The sequence below is a fragment of the Clarias gariepinus genome, chromosome 8 (assembly GCF_024256425.1).
Source record: "Clarias gariepinus isolate MV-2021 ecotype Netherlands chromosome 8, CGAR_prim_01v2, whole genome shotgun sequence".
NCBI lineage: Eukaryota > Metazoa > Chordata > Actinopteri > Siluriformes > Clariidae > Clarias > Clarias gariepinus.
Window position 1 is genome coordinate 25589475 of NC_071107.1, and position 6294 is coordinate 25595768.

Here is a 6294-nt window from a genome sequence, read left to right on the forward strand (position 1 = left end):
ATAAGGACAGAGCCTACTGTCCCTCAGGAACTGATGCAGTGTCATCCATCAGATTAGCATACCTTCTTCCTTGCTTTTAGCAAAGAGGGTGACCTGATAAATAACCTTAAATTCTGCTTAAAACATTTGTTTTGGTATCTCTCAAACTCCTGTTGTGCCAGATAAGACTATATTTATGACTGACTGGCCTCTAAGAGGTCCATCAGCCTAAGCCCACAGCCAAAACCATATGCATCAAGGTTGCTGCAGTAAACACACCACGCTGGTGTGTTCTCTTGATTGGGGCTCTGAGGCAGCTAGTAACAGACAGTTACTATACATGTCACTATGCGAATGCCCTAGCTTCTCAGAGGTACAGTATGATGGCTGCCTCTATAAATTTGACAAAAAACCAAGGGCTCAGTAAGAGACCAAACGACAGAACCAGATACCTGTACATATAGAATTTAAAAATGTGCGTCTTTCACATCTATTGATGTCAACCAGTTGCTTGGTCTCACTATACACAACAATGTTCATCAGCATTTGGAACCTGTATGATGTGAAATGCTGAATTAAGGCCTATAGGCCCCTCACAGGAAGAAGCCCCTTCTATTCTATTCAAGGTTTGCTAATCTGATGGCAGCAAAGTTACAGGTTATCCCAGAGGCTTTGGTCTCCACCGCTGATGCCCGTGGAAAAAGGTTAAACATTTTTCAAGGTAGAGCTCAGGAGTGAGTTCTGTGGGCTCCAAATTGGGGCCACCATGTCAAATAAGCGGGCTCTGGAACTGGTCTGCAGAATTAAATGGAAGCCAGGGCTGAGGTGACTCTGTGGGGTCAGACCAACTGCATCTTCTGGTACTTCTTCTGCTTATGTGCTTGCAAGGCAGGTGGGTTGGCTTTGTGCAGCTGAAGGTGATCCTAGCTTCTTGGGCAAATGATCCTTTGGGTTCTGTGATTCTTGCCGGGTCCGAGACATTTGGGCTGACTGCTGATGAGGAATTCTGGATTAATGCGTGCCTGCTGGCTGCCATGCAACATGTGGGAATGTGTGGCACAGGGTCTGTACAGGAGCCATCTGGGTTATTCTGTCTGGGAAGTTGGAGAGCTTCTCTCTTCTTCTCCTCACATTGTGGTAATGGAAGAGGCTTGTGGAATCAGTACTCATCATTAATGTTCCGTTTCTCTCTGTTGGGAGACCTGAGAGGTCCAGCCATCTAGCCCTTTCATGCAAATGAGTGCTGATGAGTATTACCTAAATTGCTTTTACAGCTGCAGCTCCTGGGTCAGCGGTCATTTCATCTTTTAGCTCTGCCAAGTAGGCTAAGAGAAGCGAAGATGCATTCAGTGCTCTCACTGCAGTGGCAATTGACCTATAACTGTTGGCTGCAAGAGTGTAGCCAATTGGCCTTCGATTTTTAGTCCTGCAGAAGATATAGAGCTTCTGGTTCAGGTGAAGATAAGATGCCACAAGAGGTTAAACAGTGGGCATCTGGTAAAAGCCCTGTTCCATCATTTTGAGGCAGTCAAACACAGACATTCCCTGGACTGGGCTGGCAGAAGAAAAGGGTTTTCCCCAGCACCACTTGACCTCTTCCACGCATTCTGAGAAGATGGTCAGCACACCTCATTGTTGATCTCTAGGTGGTCAGCCATTGCTTAGTTGCTGAAGTCCCCCTATTTTAGCAGTAGGATAGCATTCATCTCATTATCCTAGCTGACACTAGGTACAGTGCCTCTGTGTACTTTATAGGTGTGATGGATGGAGCCATTAAGGGTCTTTGCCAAAAATGCTAGCCTTACATTTTTTATTACTACCGCTGCTTGAATGAGTTTCAGCTGTAGGCACAACATGTGCAGTGAGTGTCCCAAATAAAAAATTTGCAACAACATAGACACATACTACTGTAGATAGCGTGTAACTGTCCACCATGATGGGAATGCTTGGTGAACCTACCATCAGTGGGATACAGTGAGTTTGCCTATTGTGATGGTCCCACCCAGCCCATGCTATGGTTAAAAGAAGGTGCTCAGACATGTGTTCATATTAGCATCCTGTGACCAAATTGTTAGCTTGCTCTGATAGACTGTTAAGCTAGGCCCCCATTAGCAGCCAGAAGGGACATAGAGGTGTTCTGAGTACTGCAAAAAGAGGATAATGAATGATCGATGATGCTGTAGCAATCTTTTTTGTAGAAGGAAAGTAGGCTTTCCTTTGACACAACTGCCAGCCAGTGAGGGCAATAGTTAAGTTTTCTGAAAGAAAACTTAAGTTTTGTGTGTCTGTAGTAAGTCACTGGCCATATATATATATATATATATATATATATATATATATATATATATATTTTTTTTTTTTTTTTTTTTGCACCCACACACACACACAAAAGAAGTAATAATTATATTAATATTAATGTGTGTAAAGAGAGAGATAAAAGTACATACTTTTTTCCAGCTTTAAGGTGTGTAACAGCCTGCTTTCAGGTATCGGTGACACAGAACAGACCAGAACAACACATTCTAGTCTCTATATACACATACATACATACATACATACATACTACACATATACAGTATTACATACATACATACATACATACATACATGCATACATACACAGTGAGGTCAATAAGTATTTGATCACCCTGTGATTTTGTAAGTTCTCTTATTTAGAAATCATGGAGGGGTCTACAATTTTCAGCATAGGTGCATCTCCACTGTGAGAGACAGAATCTAAAAAGGAAAATTCGGAAATCACATTGTATGATTTTTGAACAATTTATTTGTGAATTACTGTGTCAAATAAGTATTTGATCACTTGCTTATCAGCCAGATATCTGACCCTCAAAGACCTGGGGGTATTCCAGAAAGCTTGGTTAACTTACCATTTGGTTAATCTTAACCTCTGGGTTGATTAACCCCAAACCCGCATACCGCGAGTATGTCGGTTCCAAAACACCTGATAAGAGTAAGTTTAATCAGCCCTCTACTGGTTACTCAGAGTTAGTGCGCGTGCACGGTGCATTTATAAAGACATTTTCAATAGATCACCGATGTCACGATCTAAAAGAGAGAGCGGCGTATTTCACAGAGGTTTTAATGCACGCATATGAGAAATTCAAGCCAAAAATAATGATAAAAAGCAATACGGCTGCATCGGCTAAAGAAAGAGAGCCGGCATGGCAAAAAATAAAAGACAGAGTAAATGCGTGAGTGTATTAAATTGCAAATTTAACATCGCCTCCCCTTTTATTATAATACAAACAAAATAAACATCCCTTCCGCATCCTTTTGGCTGTTAAATGAAAGCATTTCCTTTTCCTGCCATTCATTTCTTTAGGTTAAAATACCAATGTATATTGACTAGGAATTTATGGTTTCTTAAGGTGTAATCCTTCTGGAGCCAGAAGCCAAGTGAAAATGAAACACAAAAACGTTCTGCAAAAAGTAATATTTGATTACACGATCACTAAACTATTTATTTAACATGATTTAGTATATTCTTTCTGTCATGAAGCTAATAGAAAGAAGGCTGAAGCCCGTCTAACCTTTTTACATTAGAGTAACAAACTGTCATTGTGCTTTCACAGTACATACCTGGGGATTTACCCACGGATGAAGGTCCTTTAACCTCAATGCACAATCTAATCAATGTAAGAATTTGTGTGCAGTTGTCCATATTTAAATTTTATTGTCTGACAGAATTTTATTTATTTAATTATTTTTTAATAATAAATCCTAGTTTCCTTCCTAGTTGCCAGCGAAGTATAAGGTCCATCTTTAAAAACAAATAAGAAAAAGTGACATGGAGATGGACCTTAAATGGAAGAAAAAAGGCTATCCATTTAAAAAGCAACACTAGAAATTGAATTACTGAAGCGTCGCCTTAAGGTAAGAACTTGTGCGTATATTAATCTGTTGCATGTTAAAAGTGTTGTGTATATAAATCAATGCCATTAAAAAACACATTTTATTTCATTTTACTTTCATTGTTTTTCAGGAAATAAAAAAATGAACTGAGCAGCAGACCAGTGCGAACAATTTAATAAAAGTAATTTTGACAAATCCTGTCTTCCATCACTTCCATGTTGTGTGCAAAAATCTGTAGAGCTTCCTCTGGGCCATCTTCTACAATACAAAGAAGGTGGCTCTCTCCTCTTATAGTGGCAATGTTGTAAAGCACAACATGCATGCCCTCTCTGGACTGACCCGGAGCCCACGCAGACACTGAAACCTAGACTTGTGGATCCCTATGGTCATCTCCACCTTGGCCCGTATTTGGCTGTGAGCCAGGTTAAAGCATGTCTGTGGTTCAGGATCAGGGTAGGGTGTCATTAAATAGGACAGACAAGGGTATCCTCTGTCCCCCAGCAAGTAACTATTGTACTGTCCTGTAATGATTCAAATGTACAATAATATATATATATAAACATTGAATAGAGCAAAACATATCCTGCTGAAATGTCTGGCATATTGATGACTTGTGGAGAATTCTGGCATCATGCACAGATCCTGGCCATATTGCATCATCATTAGTAATGATGTGAGTTGCCCCACATATTAAAAAAGTAATGAGTTTAATGATTTTAACAAGGCAAAAAATTAAGCACACAAAATTAAGTTGTTACCTGTACATTGCTACTATGAATAAATTTCCTATTAACATAGTCTCCCTCATTTATTGAAGAAGCTTTAATAGGAATGTAGGTGCCTTTAATGCACCCAATTACATTTGGAAACCCTGAAATAGAAAGTCATATATGGAAGGATTAAGTGTGTGTGTGTGTAGGATGAATACATGTATACAGTAGATATAAATAGTATGACTACATATTAAATATGCGTCATTGATTTTACTATAAAGGACAAACCTGGCACTCTGTGGAATAATAACATGCAGAGGTTTATGGCCAGGGAACTGTACATGTGTGTGTAAGAAGTGTTTAGGTGCCAGACATACAGTTGCCTTTTCCACATGCTCTGCATTACATGCAACACATTGTACAAAAAAAAAATGCCCTGACGCAAAAAAAACGAAGTGCTATGTACAGAATGTTTTAGCGCAGACCCGCCGTTTGTGACATGTGCAATATGCGGTTTCAAGAGATGTGTTAAGTAAATTAACGATTCCATTGAAAACAAATAACGCTCTTTCAAATAATCATTAGAAAATGAAAAAACATCAATACGCGGTCTTATAACTCTCTCCCGGCGAAAAAAACTCGTATCAAAAGTGCATTCATTCAAGTGCGCGCCATGCTGAATAACCTTCTGAAACAAACTTACCCTGGAACATAACCTGCTAGCAAGCAGGTTATCTTTAGAGAGTAAGTTGCTATGGTTACATACATACCCAGAAAGTTACCTCCGTTTTTGGAACCGAAAGTTGAGGTTATCCACTAACTTACCCTCAAACTTATCCGGGTATGTCACATAACCTGCTTTCTGGAATACCCCCCTGCTATTTTGCTTTTAAATAGTCCATCTACACTCTGCAGATGATTCTAAATTAGTAGCACCTGTTTGAGGTCGTTAGCTGTCATAAAGACACCTGTGCACCCCACAATCAGCCAAAGTCTAAGTAAAAGACACAAAATTGTACACCTTCACAAAGCTGAAAAGGGCTACAGGGCAATTGCCAAGCAGCTTGGTGAAAAAAGAACAACTGTTGGAGCAATTGTCAGAAAATGAAAGAGGATAATGATGTCAATGTCTTGGACTGGGGCCCCATGGGAGATCTTGCCTCGTGGGGTATCAATGATGCTAAGAATGGTAAAGAATCAGCCCAACTACACGGGAGCAGCTGGTCAATGCCGTAAAGAGAGCTGGGACCATCGTTTCCAAGGCTACTATCAGTAATACATTAAAAAGTCATGGTTTAAAATCTTGCACGCACGGAAGGTTCCCCTGCTTAAGTCAGCCCATGTCCAGGCCCATCTGAAGTTTGCCAGGGACCATCTGGATGAGGAAAGTTGAACTCAGATGAGGCCAAAGTAGAACTTTTTGGTCTTAACTCCATTCGCCGTGTTTGGAGGAAGAAGAATGATGAGTATCAGCCCAATAATACCATACCTACAGTGAAGCATGGGGCTGAAAGCATCATGCTCTGGGGGTGTTTTTCTGCACAGGGGACAGGACGACTGCACTGTGTTAAGGTGCGGATAAACAAGGCCATGTATTGTGACATATTGGGCAAAAAACTTCTTCCCTCAGTCAGAGCATTAAAGATGGGTCGTGGCTGGGTCTTCCAACATGACAATGACCCAAAGCACACAGCCAGGAAAACCAAGAAGTGGCTTCTTTTATTAAGCAA